This window comes from Mesoplodon mirus (genome assembly GCF_964341445.2).
Source record: "Mesoplodon mirus genome assembly, chromosome: 7".
In the NCBI taxonomy this organism is placed as follows: Eukaryota; Metazoa; Chordata; class Mammalia; order Artiodactyla; family Ziphiidae; genus Mesoplodon; species Mesoplodon mirus.
The window spans coordinates 47,149,355-47,170,491 of record NC_138983.1 but is presented as its reverse complement, the minus strand read 5'-3'; the positions used below and the strand labels follow the sequence as shown (position 1 = coordinate 47,170,491).

The following is a 21,137-nucleotide window of genomic DNA, read 5'->3' as shown; positions in this document are numbered from 1 at the left end:
AAAACTAAAGCAAAGAAAAGTACTTCTATTTCTTCTAACTCTCTCTTCCCAAGTGTTCTGTAAGTGGTTTATGCTTGTGTCTAGTAGCAATGTGTGGGTTAGGAAATATATTTGTACATTTGACATGGCCTTAAGACCATCTAGTCTACATTTATTTATTTATTTATTTATTTTTTCCTTTTTGCGGTATGCGGGCCTCTCACTGTTGTGGCCTCTCCCGTTGCGGAGCACAGGCTCCGGATGCGCAGGCCCAGCGGCCATGGCTCACGGGCCCAGCCGCTCCGCGGCATATGGGATCCTCCCAGACCGGGGCACGAACCCGTATCCCCTGCATCGGCAGGCGGACTCTCAACCACTGCGCCACCAGGGAGGCCCTAGTCTACATTTATTGAACGTCTATAACTTGCCAGAGGCTGTGCCATCTACTGGAATCAATAAAAATAAGATTTGGATTTGCTATCAGAGAGATCACAGCCTTATGCTGTGATCTACACCTTTGAAATGTAAAAATGTACTCATGCTATGAAGGACTCTACTGTTTCTGAAATTCTTTCCTCATAGGGAATATTGGGAATCCTTTAATTCCACCATGTGAGAGTCATTGCTCTAGCTTTAAGCTTGTTATACTATTAAAATCTCAATATAGGTGCAATAACACTTTGCCGTTTTCCTGACATTCAACTTCAATGTGAACTGCTGCATCTGATTTCTTCCAAGAAATAGAAGTAGGTTTTTACTGAGGGGGTGACAGAAAGAGCATGAGGACACTAGAATCCTAGGTACACACAGAGTGTGAGGAGGGAGAGTTCATGGACCAGAAGTGTGGGAAATGGACCAGAGGTTAGCTTCCGCCTGGCCGGAGCAATGTCACTGGGCTGAGATGGGATGATCACCAGAAGGCCAGTGTTCAAGGCTGGCTCACAGAGCTGTGAACACTAGGACTGCTGATGGCACTGTCAAAGAAGGCAGGACCACCTACTACCCCCTCTGTGTCAGGCAGCATGCTGGGTGTTGTGTCCCTGGCACAATTTAAGCCCCATAACAATTCTTTGATGTACGAGTCTGTCCTGTTTTGTAGACGAGAAGATTTAGTTCAGGGAGGCTAAGTAATTGTCCAAAGGTCTCAGAGCCAGTTAGCAGTAAAGCAGGGTTCAACTATCTCTCAGGTTCCAAAGCCAACATTTTTCCTTCAGTTTGCTCTTTGGGAAATAAAGGCATCTAGTCAACTTTAAAGGCCAAATGCTATTCCAAGGGAAATAGTTTTGAATGAATGGCCACTTGAGGACCAGCTTATGACACACCAGATGAAGACAACTTGAATGTGAGAACCAATTTTATTTCCAACATTTTCAAGAGTAGAAACAAATATTCTCAATCGGATATCCTCTGCAGGGATACTCTCTCCCAAGGCCTGTGGGTGGTCAGCTGACCTCCTGCTGACTAACTACAATGGAGTGAAATGACACCTTATCACTCTGCCCACCTACTTAGCACAGTGAAGAGCTGCAGTAAATGTTTCATAACATGAGAAAATGGAGACTCGATGAGACTGAGTGATTTGTTCAAGATTACTTAGGTGTTATGTGGTAGAAACAGGATTTGAAAACAAACCTGTTAGGTTCACAAACTCTTGCTTTTAGCTAGTGCCTCTTTGAGTTCTGATACATTTTCTGGGGCAACACAGATAAGTCTACATTCATTTCTACAGAAAGGCCTTGCAAATGCTTTAACAGCACAACAACAAGGAGCCAGCATTTATCACATCCTTCCATGTGCCAAATGTGACACTAAACATACATGCATTATTTTGATTCTTTTCCCTAACAGCTCTATAAGTAGGCATTTTGTCGATGAGGAAACTGAGAAAGAGAAGTAAATTGCCCAAGTTCACAATTATAAGTCCAGAGTCAGAATCCAGATCCACTTTTTTTCCTTTGTGTATATATCAGTACTTTTATTTTTTATCTTGTAGAGGTAGTTATAACTTTTTAAGTAGTATATAAATGAACATAGGTATAAGCCAGCCAGAACAAAATAATTAGTATGTATTTAAAGGAATTAGATTTTTTTCTTCTTTTCCAGCTTAGAATAAGAATTTCTATAACACAATAATCACCTACATCATAGATTCTTTTGAACCAAATGGCAACTACATATGTGTATATATATATATATATATATATATATATATATATATATATATATATATATATATGACAAGTACCGATGCATTAGAGGTACTGAAAACACCTCCTTTGATGAAATCACTTAGGATTGTAAAAAATAGTATCATCCGATATCTGGATGTTAAATAAAAGAGCTGGAGGGCTAAATAAATGGGGGAGTCACTCTACCCACTTTCCTGTTTCCAACTTTTAGGGTTGCAAGTTTATTTGTAGGTTTAACATATACAGTCCCATGCCTACTATTTCTTCTTCAATAACTTCTGGATGGTAGCTTTAAAGAAACTTTAAAGCTTGAGCTCCTTCTGAATTTCCCAAGTGTTTCTGCACTTTTTTTTTTTTTTTTTTTTTTTTAATGGGCCTCCTTGTCAGGGTTCAGCTTTACTTTTATAAGTTCTGTAATACTATTCTCTCCCATGGTACAAGGAACACTGAGGAATACTTCTTCATTTATTCCATAGAGGTCCACAGTTGGTAGAAACTGGATGAGTCTCAAAATACTCTGTTAAAATGCCTTGTGCTAAATCAGCTACAGACAGGCCAGTGGTGCAAGAAGTAGTTAACCCTTGAACAACATGGGGTGAGGGAGGAGTTAGGGGCCCTAGCACTCTGTGAAGTTTAAAATCCACCTACAACCAACAGTTGGGCCCTCCATATACGTGGTTCCTCCGCGTCCATGGTTTTGTATCTGGGAACTCAACCAATCCTGTGTAGATGGTGTAGTACCATAGTATTTACTGTAGAAAAAAATCCGCATATAAGTAGACTGTCAAAGTTTAAACCTGGGGGCTTCCCTGGTGGCTCAGTGGTTAAGAATCTGCCTGCCAATGCAGGGGACATGGGTTTGAGCCCTGGCCTGGGAAGATCCCACATACCGTGGAGCAACTAAGACCATGCACCACAACTACTGAGCCTGTGCTCTAGAGCCCACGAGCTGCAACTACTGAGCCCGTGGGCCACAACTACTGAGTCCACGTGCCACAACTACTGAAGCCCATGTACCTAGAGTCTGTGCTCTGCAGAGAAGCCACTGCAATGAGAAGCCTGCTCACCACAACGAAGAGTAGCTCCCGCTCGCCACAACTAGAGAAAGCACGTGCGCAGCAATGAAGACCCAATGCAGCCAAAAAAAAAAAAAAAAAAGTGACTGTTTTAAAGAGGGTGTAGTCAACAATGTCAGTTACTTCTAAGGCGAGAAGACAAAAAATTGCAGGCTAAAAACATTCATTAGATTTATTCGTTAAGAAAGTCACTAATGATCTTAATGAGAACAGTTTAACTGGAGTTGTGAATATAGGAGATGCACTGCAATAGCTTGAGTCAAGAGTGGTAGGTGAGGGCTTCCCTGGTGGCGCAGTGGTTGAGAGTCCGCCTGCCGATGCAGGGGACACGGGTTTGTGCCCCGGTCCGGGAAGATCCCACATGCCGCGGAGCGGCTGGGCCCGTGAGCCATGGCCGCTGAGCCTGCGCGTCCGGAGCCTGTGCTCTGCAACGGGAGAGGCCACAACAGTGAGAGGCCCGCGTACCGCAAAAAAAAAAAGGATGGTAGGTGAAGAGAGGACATAGAAAATTAAAAAAAAAGTTTAAACCTGTGTTGTTCAAGCGTCACCTGTATTGCCTTTCATTTCAATAACCTCACAGGCATTAGCTATCACTTCTTTGCGGATATTTTTCCACTGCACATGATCTTTATCAGCTCCTAAATCTGGGTTCAGATTCTTCAAAGCAATCAGCAATGTTAACTCCACACAGGAACACTTGCGTCTCCACGCTCTCCAAGGATCCACCCATGACAGCTTTCAGGGTGGATATCAAGCTTCTGCCCATCAAGGGAGGGAAATGGGGAGTGTCCAGATTATAGCCACTTCCAATAACACAGTTTGGGAAATTCATTCAACTTCCAAGCTACATAGGTAGCCACTGGATTAGAAACAATAATCATTTTGCCACAGGCACTGGATTGGATAATATGGTAAATCATTAAAGATAGTCACATTCCAGTGGATTAAATTAAGGTGTACTTCTCCTTTTTCCTGGTGTGCATCTGCAGTGATAATCACCAAATTGGAGATTGCAGTGACAAGATAATCTTTGCTGGAAACAATATTTGGCATTTTCATAAAAGGACTGCCAAGTTCAAGATCTAGTGTCTCACCCTTCAATTTGCCTTCATCAACATCCACAAAGGCAAGTTAATCATTCAAGCCTTCTAAAAAATGGTGATAGCACGGGCCATGCCAACTGATCCACTTCCTATAGTGGAGACCTCATTGTGAAGAATGACCTTCTTTTTTTTTTTTTTTTTTTTTTTTTTTTTTTTAGCTGTACGCGGGCCTCCCACTGCTGTGGCCCCTCCCGTTGCGGAGCACAGGCTCCGGACACACAGGCTCCGCGGCCATGGCTCGCGGGCCCAGCCGCTCCGCGGCACGCGGGACCCTCCGGGATCGGGGCACGAACCCGCGTCCCCTGCATCGGCAGGCGGACCCTCAACCACTGCGCCACCAGGGAAGCCCAAGAATGACCTTCTTGAAAGTGAAATTCATCATAAATTCACAGGCGACAGGGGTGAAGGGCCAGCAGAATGCCTGTCGCCTGCAGGGGACACCTAAGCCACCCCCAGGTGAAGAAAACCTCCTACAGCCTGCTCTCCAGCTGACCCTTAGGGCTCCCTGGGCCCAGTTCATGTCTGCTCATGCAAGAGGTGGAGGAAGAGATTGGAGGAAGCCTCTGAAGGTTTACCATCCCCCTCATCTTGTTACTGAGCAAGGTCACGCCCACCACGCAGGGGCCTCCTCGGGGCTTTGCCCAGGCCTCCAGAAAGGACTTCCCCCATGTGCTCAGACTAAGGCAGTCAAGGAGCTTCTTCTCTAGCATGTGAATCCTGGAGTGACGCTTTTACAAACCCGTGTTGGCTTCCATATTTGACATGCATAATAAACCAACCCAGGTCCCTGGAATTATTTATTTTCTATTTTTTAGTGTGGATACCAAGTCATACCCACACTTTCTGACTCCAGAGCCAACAAGCTTAAGCATCACTATAGCTAATCACATCTCCTTTGATCTCACCCTCTTCAGGACATCCTAATTTCTCTTTCACCCTCTAATATATCTTGTACACTAATCCTAGTCTGTTGCTTCTTGATTCCTTTATAAAAATGCAACAACTAGAATGGAACATATAACCCTAGGAAGGGTCTAACCAGTGTGAAGGCCAGAAGCTTGTCCCCTTTCTAGGCACCAGTACTGTATTTCTGTAAATAGGTTCCAGGTAAATTTTTTTTTTTTTTTTTTTTTGGTACTCGGGCCTCTCGCTGTTGTGGCCTCTCCCGTTGCAGAGCACAGGCTCCGGATGCGCAGGCTCAGCGGCCATGGCTCACGGACCTTGCCGCTCCGCGGCATGTGGGATCTTCCTGGACCGGGGCACGAACCCGTGTCCCCTGCATCGGCAGGCGGACTCTCAACCACTGTGCCACCAGGGAAGCCCCCAGGTAAATATTTTGACATCATTATCATATGGCTACCTTGGGGTCACCTAAAACCACAAGATCTTTTGCTAAGGAGATGCTGCCATGTGTCTCCATTCTAAATTGGTGCAATTAATTTTGGGAACTGCCTTAGTAAGGGATTTTGTATGTGTGGTAAACCTAAGCAGCCAACAGGTATTTATAGGGTTTGTGCCAGTAGTTTGGTTTCTTATGGCTACTTATTAGATTAATACTTCTTGAACCTCAGTTGTTTTTTTTTTTTCCATTGGAAAATGGGAAAAGAATATATTCCCTGCTAATGTCGTGGGAGGTTCAAATGAGATAATGCACAAAATGTAAGGTGATGTTATCACAGATAATCTAAGTTTTAATACCACACCAGAAAGGTAATTATAACCGTTAAACCCATAATCACAGAAACTGTAGCCCACAGGTCCTTTAACTATCCCAAACATAAGATCATCTATCCAGATTTTAACAAGGAAAACATTTTTACTATTCTTTTTTTCCCCATTTAAAGATGTTCCAAGTTGGCTTTCATTGCCCTCTAGTGGTTGTTATATGGAAGAAATAACTCATTTTTACATTTCTATTTTTAAGATGTCAGGCAGTCTTAAAACATTCTTCAAATACTTTTAGGTTACATACATTCCTGTCAGTTGTAATCCTTAAAGAGCCAACCTATAGGCACAGTTTCTAACATCTTGCCCAGCACAATATAGGTATACAGTATCATGTATTATTTTACTAGGTCTTCACTCAGGATCTACTGACTTAAAATAATTAACTTTATTTATTCATTCATTAAATATTTGTAGGATATCTATTATGTGTCAGGCAAAGAAGATAGACGTTGTCCTGGCTTACAATCTAGTGAGAAAATGGAGTATTAAATATGTTGATACAAATTAGTGTGGTAAATGTTGTGATAGGGAAAGTACTGGGTATATGAGTCTATTAAGAGGGGTACCTAACCTGGGGGCATCTCTGTGTGTGTTGAGAGGGTGGGGTGGGATTCGTGAAAGACGGTGTTTAGAGAGTGTAACAAGTGGCCTGAGATCTAAAGGATGAATAGAAGAGACTTACTCAGGAGAAGGGGCTGGGGAGGGGAGAATGTTTGACGGATTAAATGTAGGTAGATAATGGGAAGAAGGGAGCTTTAGAGATGAGGCCGGACAAGCTAAAAAAAAGCTGTATTGAGGAATTTTAACTTTATTCTGGTGATTAAATTATAACCAACAGACTGAAAAAGCATGAATGCATGCCTTCAATTTCTTTATTTTAACCTATTTTTTGATTTTTTTTTGAATTTTTGAAATTTATTTAATTTATTTTTTTATACAGCAGGTTCTTATTAGTTACCCATTTTAGGCACATCAGTGTATACATGTCAATCCCAATCGCCCAATTCATCACTCCACCACCCTCACGCTACTGCCGCTTCCCCCCTTGGTGTCCATATGTTTGTTCTCTACATCTGTGTCTTAATTTCTGTCCTGTAAACAGGTTCATCTGTACCATTTTTCTAGGTTCCACATATATGCATAACTATACGATATTTGTTTTTCTTTCTGACTTACTTCACTCTATGACAGTCCCTAGATCCATCCACGTCTCTACAAATGACCCAATTTCATTCATTTTTATGGCTGAGTAATATTCCATTGTATATATGTACCACTTCTTCTTTATCCATTCATCTGTCGATGGGCATTTAGGTTGCTTCCATGACCTGGCTATTGTAAATAGTGCTGCAGTGAACATTGGGGTGCATGTGCCTTTTTGAATTATGGTTTTCTCTGGGTATATGCCCAGTAGTGGGATTGCTGGATCATATGGTGATTCTATTTTTAGTTTTCTAAGGAACCTCCATACTGTTCTCCATAGTGGCTGTATCAATTTACATTCCCACCAACAGTTCAAGAGGGTTCCCTTTTCTCCACACCCTCTTCACCATTTGTTGTTTGTAGATTTTCTGATGATGCCCATTCTAACAGGTGTGAGGTGATACCTCACGGTAGTTTTGATTTGCATTTCTCTAATAATCAGTGATGTTGAGCAGCTTTTCATGTGCTTCTTGGCCATCTGTATGTCTTCTTTGGAGAAGTGTCTATTTAGGTCTTCTGCCCATTTTTGGATTGGGCTGTTTATTTTTTTTAATATTGAGCTGCATGAGCTGTTGATATATTTTGGAGATTAATCCTTTGTCCGTTGATTCATTTGCAAATTTTTTCTCCCATTCTGTGGGTTGTCTTTTCATCTTGTTTATGGTTTCCTTTGCTGTGCAAAAGCTTTTAAGTTTCATTAGGTCCCATTTGTTTATTTTTGTTTTTATTTCCATTTCTCTAGGAGGTGGATCAAAAAAGATCTTGCTGTGATTTATGTCAAAGAGTGTTCTTCCTGTGTTACATTTAGGTCTCTAATCCATTTTTTTTTTTTTTTTTTTTTTTGTGGCACGCGGGCCTCTCACTGTTGGGGCCTCTCCCATTGCAGAGCACAGGCTCCAGACGTGCAGGCTTAGCGGCCATGGCTCGTGGGCCCAGCCGCTCCGCGGCATGTGGGATCTTCCCAGACGAGGGCACGAACCCGTGTCCCCTGCATCGTCAGGCGGACTCTCAACCACTGCGCCACCAGGGAAGCCCTTCTAATCCATTTTGAGTTTATTTTTGTGTATGGTGTTAGGGAGTGTTCTAATTTCATTCTTTTACATGTAGCTGTCCAGTTTTCCCAGCACCACTTATTGAAGAGACTGTCTTTTCTCCATTGTATATCGTTGCCTCCTTTGTCATAGATTAGTTGACCATAGGTGTGTGGGTTTATCTCTGTGCTTTCTATCCTGTTCCATTGATCTATATTTCTGTTTTTGTGCCAGTACCATATTGTCTTGATTACTGTAGCTTTGTAGTATGGTTTGAAGTCAGGGAGTCTGATTCCTCCAGCTCCGTTTTTTTCCCTCAAGACTGCTTTGGCTATTCGGGGTCTTTTGTGTCTCCATATGAATTTTAACATTTTTTGTTCTAGTTCTGTGAAAAATGCCGTTGGTAATTTGATAGGGATTGCATTGAATCTGTAGATTGCTTTGGGTAGTATAGTCACTTTCACAATATTGATTCTTCCAATCCAAGAACATAGTATATCTCTGCATCTGTTTGTATCATCTTTAATTTCTTTCATCAATGTCTTATAGTTTTCTGCATACAGGTCTTTTGTCTCCCTAGGTAGGTTTATTCCTAGTTATTTTATTCTTTTTGTTGCAGTGGTAAATGGGAGTGTTTCCTTAATTTCTCTTTCAGATTTTTCATCATTGGTGTATAGGAATGCAAGAGATTTCTGTGCATTAATTTTGTATCCTGCAACTTTACCAAATTCATTGATTAGCTCTAGTAGTTTTCTGGTGGCATCTTTAGGAGTCTCTATGAATAGTATCATGTCATCTGCAAACAATGACAGCTTTACTTCTTCTCTTCCAATTTGTATTCCTTTTATTTCTTTTTCTTCTCTGAATGCCGTGACTAGGACTTCCAAAACTATGTTGAATAATAGTGGTGAGAGTGGACATTCTTGTCTTGTTCCTGATCTTAGAGGGAATGCTTTCAGTTTTTCACCATTGAGAATGATGTTTGCTGTGGGTTTGTCGTATATGGCCTTTATTATTGAGGTAGGTTCCCTCTGTGCCCACTTTCTATAGAGTTTTTATAATAAATGGGTGTTGAATTTTGTCAAGAGCTTTTTCTGCATCTATTGGGATGATGATATGGTTTTTATTCTTCAGTTTGTTAATATGGTGTATCACATCGATTGATATGCGTATATTGAAGAATCCTTGCATCCCTGGGATAAATCCCACTTGATCACAGTGTATGATCCTTTTAATGTGTTGTTGGATTCTGTTTGCTAGTATTTTGTTGAGGATTTTTTCATCTATATTCATGAGTGATATTGGTCTGTAATTTTTTTTTTTTGTGACATCTTTGTTTTGTTTTGGTATCAGGGTGATGGTGGCCTCATACAATGAGTTTGGGAGTGTTCCTTCCTCTGCAATTGTTTGGAAGGGTTTGAGAAGGATGGGTGGTAACTCTTCTCTAAATGTTTGATAGAATTCACCTGTGAAGCCATCTGGTCCTGGACTTTTGTTTTTTGGAAGATTTTTTTAAAATTAATTAATTTATTTATTTATGGCTGTGTTGGGTCTTTGTTTCCATGCAAGGGCTTTCTCTAGTTGTGGCACGTGGGGGCCACTCTTCTTCGCGGTGCGTGGGCCTCTCACTATCGCGGCCTCTCTTGTTGCGGAGCACAGGCTCCAGACGCGCAGGCTCAGTAATTGTGGCTCATGGGCCCAGTTGCTCCACAGCATGTGGGATCTTCCCAGACCAGGGCTCGAACCCCTGTCCTCTGCATTGGCAGGCAGATTTTCAACCACTGCACCACCAGGGAAGCCCTGGAAGCTTTTTAATCACAGTTTCAATTTCAGTGCTTGTGATTGGTCTGTTCATATATTCTGTTTCTTTTTTTTTTTTTTTTTTGGCGGTATGTGGGCCTCTCACTCTCGTGGCCTCTCCCATCGTGGAGCACAGGCTCCGGATGCGCAGGCTCAGCAGCCATGGCTCACGGGCCTAGCCACTCCGCGGCACGTGGGAACTTCCCGGACCAGGGCACGAACCCGCGTCCCCTGCATTGGCAGGCGGACTCCCAACCACTGCGCCACCAGGGAAGCCCCTATTTCTTCCTAGTTCAGTCTTGGAAGGTTATACCTTTCTAAGAATTTGTCCATTTCTTCCAGGTTGTCCACTTTATTGACATAGAGTTGCTTGTAGTAGTCTCTTAGGATGCTTTGTATTTCTGCGGTGTCTGTTGTAACTTCTCCTTTTTCATTTCTAATTTTATTGATTTGAGTCCTCTCCCTCTTTTTCTTGATCAGTCTGGCTAATGGTTTATCAATTTTGTTCATCTTCTCAAAGAACCAGTTTTTAGTGTTATTGATCTTTGCTATTGTTTTCTTTGTTTCTATTTCATTTCTTTCTGCTCTGATCTTTATGATTTCTTTCCTTCTACTAACTTTGGGTTTTGTTTGTTCTTTCTCTGGTTCCTTTAGGTGTAACATTAGATTGTTTATTTGAGATTTTTCTTGTTTCTTGAGGTAGGCTTGTATAGCTATAAGGTTCCCTCTTAGAACTGCTTTTGCTGCATCCCATAGGTTTTGGATCATCGTTTTTCCATTGTCATTTGTCTCTAGGTATTTTTTTTGATTTCCTCTTTGATTTCTTCAGTGATCTCTTGGTTGTTTATAACATATTGTTTAGCCTCCATGTGTTTGTGTTTTTTACGTGTTTTTCCCTGTAATTGATTTCTAATCTCTTAGCGTTGTGGTCAGAAAAGATGCTTGATATGATTTCAGTTTTCTTAAACTTACTGAGGCTTGATTTGTGGCCCAAGATGTGATCTATCCTGGAGAATGTTCTATGCACACTTGAGAAGAAAGTGTAATCTGCTGTTTTTGGATGGAGTGTCCTATAAATATCAATTAAATCTATCTGATCTGTTGTGCCATTTAAAGCTTGTGTTTCCTTATTAATTTTCTGTTTGGATGATCTGTCCATTGGTGTATGTGAGGTGTTAAAGTCCCCCACTATTATTGTGTTACTGTAGATTTCCTCTTTTATAGCTGTTAGCAGTTGCCTTATGTATTGAGGTGCTTCCGTATTGGATGCATATATATTTATAATTGTTATATCTTCTTCTTGGATTGATCCCTTGATCATTAGTGTCCATCCTTGTCTCTTCTAACATTCTTTATTTTAAAGTCTATTTTATCTGATATGAGTATTGCTACTCCAGCTTTCTTTTGATTTCCATTTGCATGGAATATCTTTTTCCATTCCCTCACTTTCAGTCTGTATGTGTCCCTAGGTCTGAAGTGGGTCTCTTGTAGACAGTATATATATGGGTCTTCTTTTTGTATCCATGCAGCAAGCCTGTGTCTTTTGGTTGGAGCATTTAATCCATTCACGTTTAAGGTAATTACTGATACATATGTTCTTATTACCATTTTCTTAATCATTTTGGGTTTGTTTTTGTAGGTCCTTTTCTTCTCTTGTGTTTCCCACTTAGAGAAGTTCCTTTAACATTTGTTTTACAGCTGGTTTGATGGTGCTGAATTCTCTTAGCTTTTGCTTGTCTGTAAAGCTTTTGATTTCTCCATCGAATCTGAATGAGATCCTTGCTGGGTAGAGTAATCTTGGTTGTAGTTTCTTCCCTTTCATCACTTTAAGTATATCATGCCACTCCCTTCTGGCTTGTAGAGTTTCTGCTGAGAAATCAGTTGTTAACCTTATGGGAGTTCCCTTGTATGTTATTTCTCATTTTTCCCTTGCTGCTTTCAGTAATTTTTCTTTGTCTTTAATTTTTGCCAATTTGATTACTAAGTGTCTCGGTGTGTTTCTCCTTGGGTTTATCCTGTATGGGACTGTCTGTGCTTCCTGGACTTGGGTGGCTATTTCCTTTCCCATGTTAGGGAAGTTTTCGACTATAATCTCTTTAAATATTTTCTTGGGTCCTTTCTCTCTCTCTTTTCCTTTGGGGCCCCTATAATGCAAATGTTGTTGCGTTTAATGTTGTCCCAGAGGTCTCTTAGGCTGTCTTCATTTCTTTTCATTCTTTTTTCTTTATTCTGTTCCACACAGTGCATTCCACCATTCTGTCTTCCAGGTCACTTATCCGTTCTCCTGCCTTAGTTATTCTGCTATTGATTCCTTCTAGTGTATTTTTCAATTCAGTTATTGTATTGTTCATCTCTGTTTGTTTGTTCTGTAATCCTTCTAGGTCTTTGTTAAACGTTTCTTGCATCTTCTCGATCTTTACCTCCATTCTTTTTCCGAGGTCCTGGATCATCTTCACTCTCATTATTCTAAATTCTTTTTCTGGAAGGTTGCCTATCTGCACTTCATTTAGTTGTTTTTGTGGGGTTTTATTTTGCTCCTTCATCTGGTACATAGCCCTCTGCCTTTTCATCTTGTCTTTCTGTGAATGTGGTTTTTGTTCCACAGGCTGCAGGGTTGTAGTTCTTCTTGCTTCTGCTGTCTGACCTCTGGTGGATGAGGGTATTTAAGAGGCTTGTGCAAGTTTCCTGATCCATGCCTTCAATTTTTATTTTAGTTTTAAGAAACATATTTTATTATTTAAAGGGAAATCCTTAGTTATTAGTCATAAATTGTTTGAAACCTTCAGTGCCTCTTTTTATCATCCAAAGTTCTCTCAAACACATATTTTCCTAGAATGTTGGAGCTGGAAGGGACTTCAGACATCATGAATTTCCCTCCTTTCACTTCACAGAGCTTTGAGGGAGTGGGTGGTCAGGTCAGGAATTGGTCAGGTTGCATCGTGTGGCTACCCCTCGGAACTGTTTGCTTTTCCCACCATAGACCAGTGTTCAAATTCCTTAGCCCCGGTCGGAGGCCTGACGAGTCTCCTATGATCTCCTGTCTTGTTGACTCAGATTGTTCAGAATTCTTGAGCACCCCTAGCTTTTCACTTCTGCATCGGACTTCATGCTCTTCGTTTGTGGCCTAATGAAAAGATGGTTTATCTTTGACTTGTGGGGAGGATCTGGGAGGTCTTCTCATTTCTGAGGAGAGCATGAATCCTCCCCAGATCACTGGGTCAGGTTTAGCCTCTTCTCTTGAACTCCGTTTTCTCTCTGTACTTTTCTTATGGCATAACTCTGTGTGGACCTACTCACTTCTTGTAGACTACATGCATCTTGAGGACATGACACATGGCTTAGTCATCACTACATACTGCAGAGCAAGGGAATGCAGGCCCTGAAAACCTCTATCAAGTTTGTTGTAGACAGGGATGGGTAAATAAATGAACAGAGTGGGATATCCTATTTCCTAACAGAAGATTTAAGTAAATATTGGTAAGGGAATGAAAAATATATTACCTTAATAGCTCATTAGCAGATTTTTTTCTCAGGGAAAAAAAGAAGTTTAGAAAATACAATGATAAGCTACCTGAGGCGAAAGGAGAGTCTCTTACAAGCAAGGAAAAATAATAGCTGTATTTTTAATGGGAAATGACCATGAATCAGAAGGTAATAAGAGATTAGAGAAGAGAGGTCAGGAAGTGGGGGAAAAGAGAAATCTGGGCAGCATGGGAGAATGCCCAAAGGACTTTAAACCAGAAATATCTGAGGCCCGTTTTAAAATGCTTCATGTTTGATGTGAACTCACTGCCATCTTTTTGAACTTAGTGGTACTGTCTACTACACAAAGGAGATGTTGTTTATGCTACACCACGCCATTTATGCTTGATACAGAAAGTGTGCTCTCCTGTGAGGTTTGCAATTCTGGGACAACTACTGCATATCCATCTATGCTGAACATGGAGGCAGATTAAAGAAATGAAAGAAAAATGTAGTTCCCACTCTCCTGAATTCTATCACAAATCTGTGAGTAGAATAATAAAAATACATGAAAAAAATGGTCATAGTTTAGTGCAGTTTCTGTTGCACACAAGAGATATAGGCAATAAATGTTTTTGTAGTTTGGATCACAACATCATTTTCAGCATGGTCCATCAGGCACTATTCCCTCCAGGGTAGATTTTGAACAGAGAGAAATAACAAGCAATTAAATTATATGGAAGATTAACTATTGGCCCTTCACTGACCCTTTTTTTCCTTTCCTTCAAGCAAGAGAATCATCGATCAGTCTATGTTCAGGAAGGAGCAACGTTTTTCATTTTGAGCTTTTCTCAAGCAGTCTTAGCTCTTAGGGCTCCTGGCTGATCCTTAGCTCTGTAACTTAAAAAAAAATGGGACTCTCATAATATAAAAAAAAAAAGAAAAAAAAGGCAACTAAGGGAAAAAATTTTCTTTCAGATATTAATTTACTGTTTATTCTCTGAATTATATTTTAAAAGCCTAGCATTAGGATGACAACCAGTTTTAATCCAAATACAATCCACAGTACGAAAACTCAGCAAACAGGCCAGACACCACTGTATACAGTTAGTTCTATGAAAAATCTATTACTGCCATCTTGTGGATTCTCAGGGAATAAGGCCAGTTGCAATGTTCTGTTTATTCTGTCTTGGAGTACTAAGTTCGTATGGCACAGTACGTGAAAATAACTGGGAGAATGTATAAGAAAAGAGCAGCTAAATACCCAATTTTCCATTTAATTTTATCACTTTGAAGGCATTATTTAACTTCTCTGGCTTTAAGAGTGATTTTTCTTGTCTTTTGAGGCTCTCAGGACTAGAGAGTGGATGTTCCCAATGAAAAGAATCCCTGGAGGTCATTTCTCCAGGAGCAGATACTTATGTAAGCCTGGGGACTGAAGAAGGGGGTATTTTCTTCTTTTACTGGTTTGCTGATGTGCAAGTGGGTCCTGACACTCCAAAAGCACAGCAAATAAACAGTATAGAAAGAGCTTCTTCCAGAAAAAAAAATGCTACTCTTGGGATACCATCCGCCAATCCACACTTCAGTCATTGTCTCGTAAGCTTTGCATCTTGGTTTTCTCGTTCTCCAAAAACACTTCAACTGGAAAACTGAGGTAATATGTTGGATCATGGATAGCATAGGCAACTTAAAAAAAAGTCATCTGAGCATTTCAGGGAAAATTTTGGAATAAACCTTTAAAGGCTTTCCCTTCCGCTTAGGGAAGACTTCTTCAAGTTCTTTCATTTGCTAATTTATTCACCACTTACAAACACCTCTGAGTGCCTAGCACTGGGTTAGGCCCTGGGAGGCAGTTATAATCCAGCCACACCTCTGTCCTCAAGGAACTCACAATCTGTTGGGGAAAATATTCATGAAAACAATCCAAGATCAAAAGGAGAACACAGGATGTCATTGAAGAACTGTGGAGATACAAGGGTTGGGAGGAGGTGGGAGGCCTGCTCTCCCTGTATCTGAGTCCTACCTAAGGGCCTTCTGTAGGCCCTTTCATTCAGCTTCCTCCATATTCAATAAATTTCTCCCTCCTCTGAACTCTTGAAGCTCTTAATTGGAATAACTAGTTCACCTGGTGATCATCTCAGGCACCTTGCCCCGTTAGTTTTCACCAAACCAGTCTCTATCTCATTTCTCTACTTGCAATTTGATCTTAATAATTAAAATGTCATTTATAAATGATAATCAGGCTATGGCTTCAAATATAATCCTCATTCTTTCCTTTCTGATGTATATCTATATCAGAATATATAATATATATAATATTTATCTTTATATGTAATTAAAAGCATGCTCTAAGCATCTACTATATGTTAGAAATTTTGGTTTTAGCAATTCTCAGCATTCAGTTTTTAGACATAATTTCAGAGCATGAATACTCACCTTCCCCTTCCTCCAAAATGGGAATTTGCATGGGGATAATGTGAGATAGGATTTTCTGCAGGTAAACAGTTTTTATCATGTGGAGCTGTTGTAGCATCTGTCTGGTTTTATTCCTTTCTCCAGCCCAAGAGTCTCTTCATTTCCCCCGTATACTATCCAAGTTCCTTATGCCCCTTAATATGGTCTTATTTAAGGATTTGTCTTCATCTTCCTTGCTCTGATCTCCTTGGAGGGCGAAGATCCTGCTACCTAACTCTTTATTCCTAAAGCTTGGCATGTCATGATCTTTCTGTGGGTCTCAGAGGGGTCCTATCCCTGTTCTGCATGTGCCTCTCCTTTCCCTTACAGCACCCTGCATGAGTCAGGTGGGTCCCCTGATCTACACACTAGCTAGGGGGTTAGTGATCTGACCTATGATTTCTTCTGCTTCAAGTAGTGCAGTTGCTCCAGACCTGGGCAGAAGTTAGGAAGAAGAGCAAAGGCCAAAGCCTCCCTTGGGAATTTGGGGTGGTAGAAAGAGAGAAGTAGTTTATACTGGGCAGAATGCGGCTGATGGGGTGCTCACTGACTCTTTTCATTTGTCAGTCATTGAGGATGGTCATTGTATGTGGTGAAGTGAATTGTGGTGGTCATGGGAATGGTGCTCATGATGATTGGAAAGAAGACAAGGTGATACTTGATATCAAGGAACTTATTATTATTGATTTAAAATAACAAAATAGCAGGGTGAGAAGACTAAAATAATGTGATTGTTCCTTTCTATCACATTGGTCATGCATTATGACCATGTTCATGTCCTATTTCTCCACTAGGTTATAACCCCGTGAGGGTGGGATCAATGTCTTATTCGTCTCTCTCTTCCCTACAGCACCGAGCATACTACTTGAGAGTCGTGCTGTCATTACTGAGCACCTATGAAGTGCCAGGCCCTGTTCATGCTCTGGGAACGTAGCAATAAATAAAATGGATCAATAGGAGATATTTAATAAAGAATTAAAAAATAAGAATTGCAGTCATGTACATGAAGTATTTTCCACCTCTTCCCCTCCCTCCCTCTTTCTGTAAATAAATAAATAAAAATTGATAAATAAAACACTAGTTTTCCCCCTCTAGTAGATCATTTCCACCAACATATAAACATTGTTCTATTGATAAAGCCAAACTCTACCCTCTAGTGGCCATCCTATTTCATTCCCCTTTTTAGCAAAACTCAAAGGAGATAATCTGTACTCATTGTCATTAATTTCTCTCCTTTCATTATCTTAGAAATCCACTTTATACAGATCTCACCCCATTACACTACAGAAACTGCTTTTTCATTTGATCAGTAAGTTCCATGTTATTAAATTCAGCAGTTAATTTTCAGTTCCCATCTTACAGGACTTACCAACATTTAAAGCAGTTGATGCCACTCTCTGGAAATACTTTCTCTTTTTAGCTCCCGGGGTCCTACTTGGTTTCCTCCTACCTTACTGGTTGCTTCTCTTAGTTCCCTTTGTTGGTTCTTCCTCTTCTCCCTGAGGAGGACCTTGGCGCACTCCAGGGCTCAGTCTGTCTGCCTTTGTTGCCTGCTTCACCTGTAGGAGCATCCCTGTCTCAACTAATAGTGTCTCTGCTTATCTGATTTTCAGGTAGAAAACCTTGCAGTCATCCTTCACCTCTTCCTTTCTCTTTTTACCCCACATCCAGTCTTTTAGGAAATCTGTTAACTGCCCCTTCTAAACATATCCAGAACCATCCCTCACTCCCTCCATTTCTACCACAGCTGTCCCATCCTTCATATTCTCTAATGCAGATTATCCAGGTAGATTCCTAGCTTGCCTTCTGCTTCCATCTTTGTCCCTTGATAGTCTCTTGTCAACACTGCGGCCAGAGTGATCCTCTTAGAATGTAAGTGAAATCACGTCCTATCACTCTGCTTATAATCCGCCCTTGGCTCTTCCTTCTCTCAGAGAAGCTCTTACAGAGGCCTACAAGGCTGTGCTGTCTGTGACCCACCCATCACTTCTCTGTCCTCACCTCCCTCTTCCCTCCTCTCCCTCAAATACACAAGGCATGCACCTGACGCAGAGCTCTTCCCTCTGAAACTACCTCAGAGATCTGCGTGGCCCACTTTCCTTTCCTTTACTCTTTGCTAAAATGTCACCTTCTCAGTGAGGTCTGCACTGACCACCTTATTTAAATGTTCAACTCCTCTCCTAGCACCTCAAATTTACGTTGCATTACTCTATTGGTTTTTCATCACACTATCACCTCCTAATAAATTATATAATTTCATTATCCATTACTTAAAAAATATATATATATATTGTTTGTTTTTCCCACTAGAATGTAAGCACCATGAAGCAGCAATTCTTTCTTTTTTTGGCTCTTATATTCCTAGTGCCTTGCCTATAATGGCTGCTGTAAAAACTGTTGTTGCATGAATGAATAAATGAATGGTTAGTACTCATTAGGCACTGTGCCAATGGCTTATATATACTGTTTTATTTAATGCTCACAATAAGGCTGATAGGTGTTATCATCCCCAATTAACAGATAAGGAAGTTAGTGTCCTAAGAGGTTAACCTTATCAAACTCACAAAGCTGGGAAGTAGTGGATTTGAGATTTGAATTCAAGCCTGTCTGATTTTCAAGGTCATCCTTTCTCAACTCCATCTTGTGCAAATGGTTGTACATCAGTAAATATGTTCCTGTTCTCATTTTTATGTGTTTACTTTGGTCTTAATTGTACCCTGTTCTCCCATCTACAGCTTGCCACTTCCAAGCCATGGTTACCTGTTTAAGAACTATGCATAGCTGCTCATACCCCAAAACAATAAGGAAAGGCTTTTCCTGCTTTTCCATGCCCAACCCCCTTCCAAACACCCACTGGAAGAGTTCACACCCAGCCTCTGTGCCTTTGCCTATACTGTTCCTTCCAACTGAAATGCCTGCCTTCCTTAATTCATGGTAACAAACGTTCTTGAGCAGCCTGGGGTTTTGGGCACTGGGGCCATAGTCCCTGCCCTGAAGAAGTTCTTGGGATTTGTTTGGAAGAAATCGACATGAGAATAAATAATTTACCTACTCTGTGCTAGGGACTTCATTAGCGGAAGAACCACAGTACAGTGGGGCACCAACACCTTTAGGACCTATGCCTGTTTATGGTAGAGGAAGGAGAGAGAGGGAAAGCTCTGAAAGGAGGAGCTTGCCCAGGAAATCCTGTCCTTGAATCCCTTCCCGTCTGCCTAACTGCAGGACCCTCTGCCATAGTCTTCCATGAGCGTCCTCTTTGTAGAGCTGATTCTGCACTTCTTTTAGAGTGGATCACACGAATCATTACATAACCACTTTCTAAAGCTGTGATGTAGGGATGCATGTGTATGTGTGTGTTCATGCATGTGTGTACTCATGCTCATGTATGTTCTGTACAACACTAGGCCCATAGAAGGCCATGCATAAGTGCATCTTAATTGGCAGAAAAGTAAATAGAATTCTCTCCCTTCTGCCTTTAGAGTTTTCAACATAGAAAATTATGATGAGGAGATGATTTTTTTTTTTTTTTTAGATGTTGGGGTAGGAGTTTATTAATTAATTAATTTATTTTTGCTGTGTTGGGTCTTCGTTTCTGTGCGAGGGCTTTCTCTAGTTGTGGCAAGCGGGGGCCACTCTTCATTGCGGTGCGCGGGCCTCTCACTATCGCGGCCTCTCTTGCGGAGCGCAAGCTCCAGACTCGCAGGCTGAGTAGTTGTGGCTCACGGGCCTAGTTGCTCCGTGGCATGTGGGATCTTCCCAGACCAGGGCTCGAACCCTTGTCCCCTGCATTAGCAGGCAGATTCTCAACCACTGCGCCACCAGGGAAGCCCAAGGAGATGATATTAAGTAAAGCAAGTCGGGGTAGGAAGAATGTGGCCTGGGCATTGCAGTGGAAACCCTCAGCTTAACTACAGCTAGGATTGCTTGTGATTGGGAATAGATGGTTTTCTCTTCAAATGACTAATTCCTCTTTGTCTTCAAAATACAACCCACTATTAATTTGCCTGGAAATCTTTCCTGGATTCTCCCAAGAGACTAATTCAGCAGGCCTCTTGTGGTCAATCCTGGAGAAATGACTGAATTTAGTGTGAGAAGGGAGAAGGGGTAAGAGAGATTTATTGTGCACTTCCTAGGTGGGAAGTACTTCACCCGTTCTGACTTCTATTATCCTATAGGGTAAAATTCTGAGACTCAGACAATTTAAATAACTTGATCAAGGCCACAGTTAGTAAAAAGTGGACCCTAGGTCTGCCTGACTTCTAAGTTAGTTAATTTTTTTCACCTTCCACACCAGCCTTACAAATTCTATCAACTCTAATCGTGCTATTTCCCTGTGTGATACTGTGATTTATTATAAGAAATATACATTTGGTCTTTGTTCCTGTTTCTGGCACAGAGCTCCTAAAACCCTTGGAATTTTCCAAAGTGAGGGCAGAGAGACAAAGGTGTCTTTTGTTATGTTAATGAGGTGACTTTAGGAGTCCACCTAAGGGTGGGGGCTGGTTGCCAGGAGAACCAACCACGTTGGAACTTTCAGTCCTAACCCCCAAGTCCTCCTGGGAGAGGAGAGGAACTAGAGGATGAGTTAATCACCCACGGCTGGAGATATAGTCAATTATGCCTACGTAATGGGGCCTCCATGAAAAGTTAAAAAGAGAGGATTTGGAGAGTTCAGGGTGGTTGAACATGCGGGGAGTGCTGTGCCTGGAGAGGGCATGGAAGCTCTGCGTGTTTCCCCACGCCTTGCCCTGTGCATCTCTTCCATCTGGCTTTCCCTGCGCTATAGCCTTTTATAATAAACTGGCGATCTAGTCAGTAAAATGTTTCTCTGAGTTCCGTGAGCCGTTCTAGCAAATTAACCCAAGGAACGGGTCGTTGGAATCTTCAATCTACAATCTTCTGACCATCAGATGGTCAGAAACACAGGTGACAACCTAGACTTGCAACTTGCTTCTGAAGTAGTAGAGTGGGGTTGGTGTAAAAAAAATTGCTTGTGGGGTGGGGAACGCCCGCTCCCACCCATACACATATCTGCAGGTGGAAATTGGTGACCAGAACCTTTACCCTGCTTAAAACCTTTCCACAGTTTTCTGCTTCCCTTTAATCTTC

At 41.3% G+C, this 21,137-nt stretch overlaps 1 protein-coding gene and 1 pseudogene across 7 annotated transcripts in view; both read right to left on the bottom strand.

The window, feature by feature from the left end:
- DLG2 (discs large MAGUK scaffold protein 2) overlaps positions 1 to 21,137 on the bottom strand; it is a 1,227,261-nt gene that overhangs the window by 333,054 nt on the left and 873,070 nt on the right. The window lies entirely within an intron of this gene.
- LOC309807958 (L-lactate dehydrogenase A-like 6B) lies at positions 3,782 to 5,057 on the bottom strand (annotated as a pseudogene). The gene is made up of 2 exons: positions 4,923 to 5,057; positions 3,782 to 4,467 (listed from the first exon to the last, which is right to left on the bottom strand). The product of its transcript is annotated as an L-lactate dehydrogenase A-like 6B (transcript).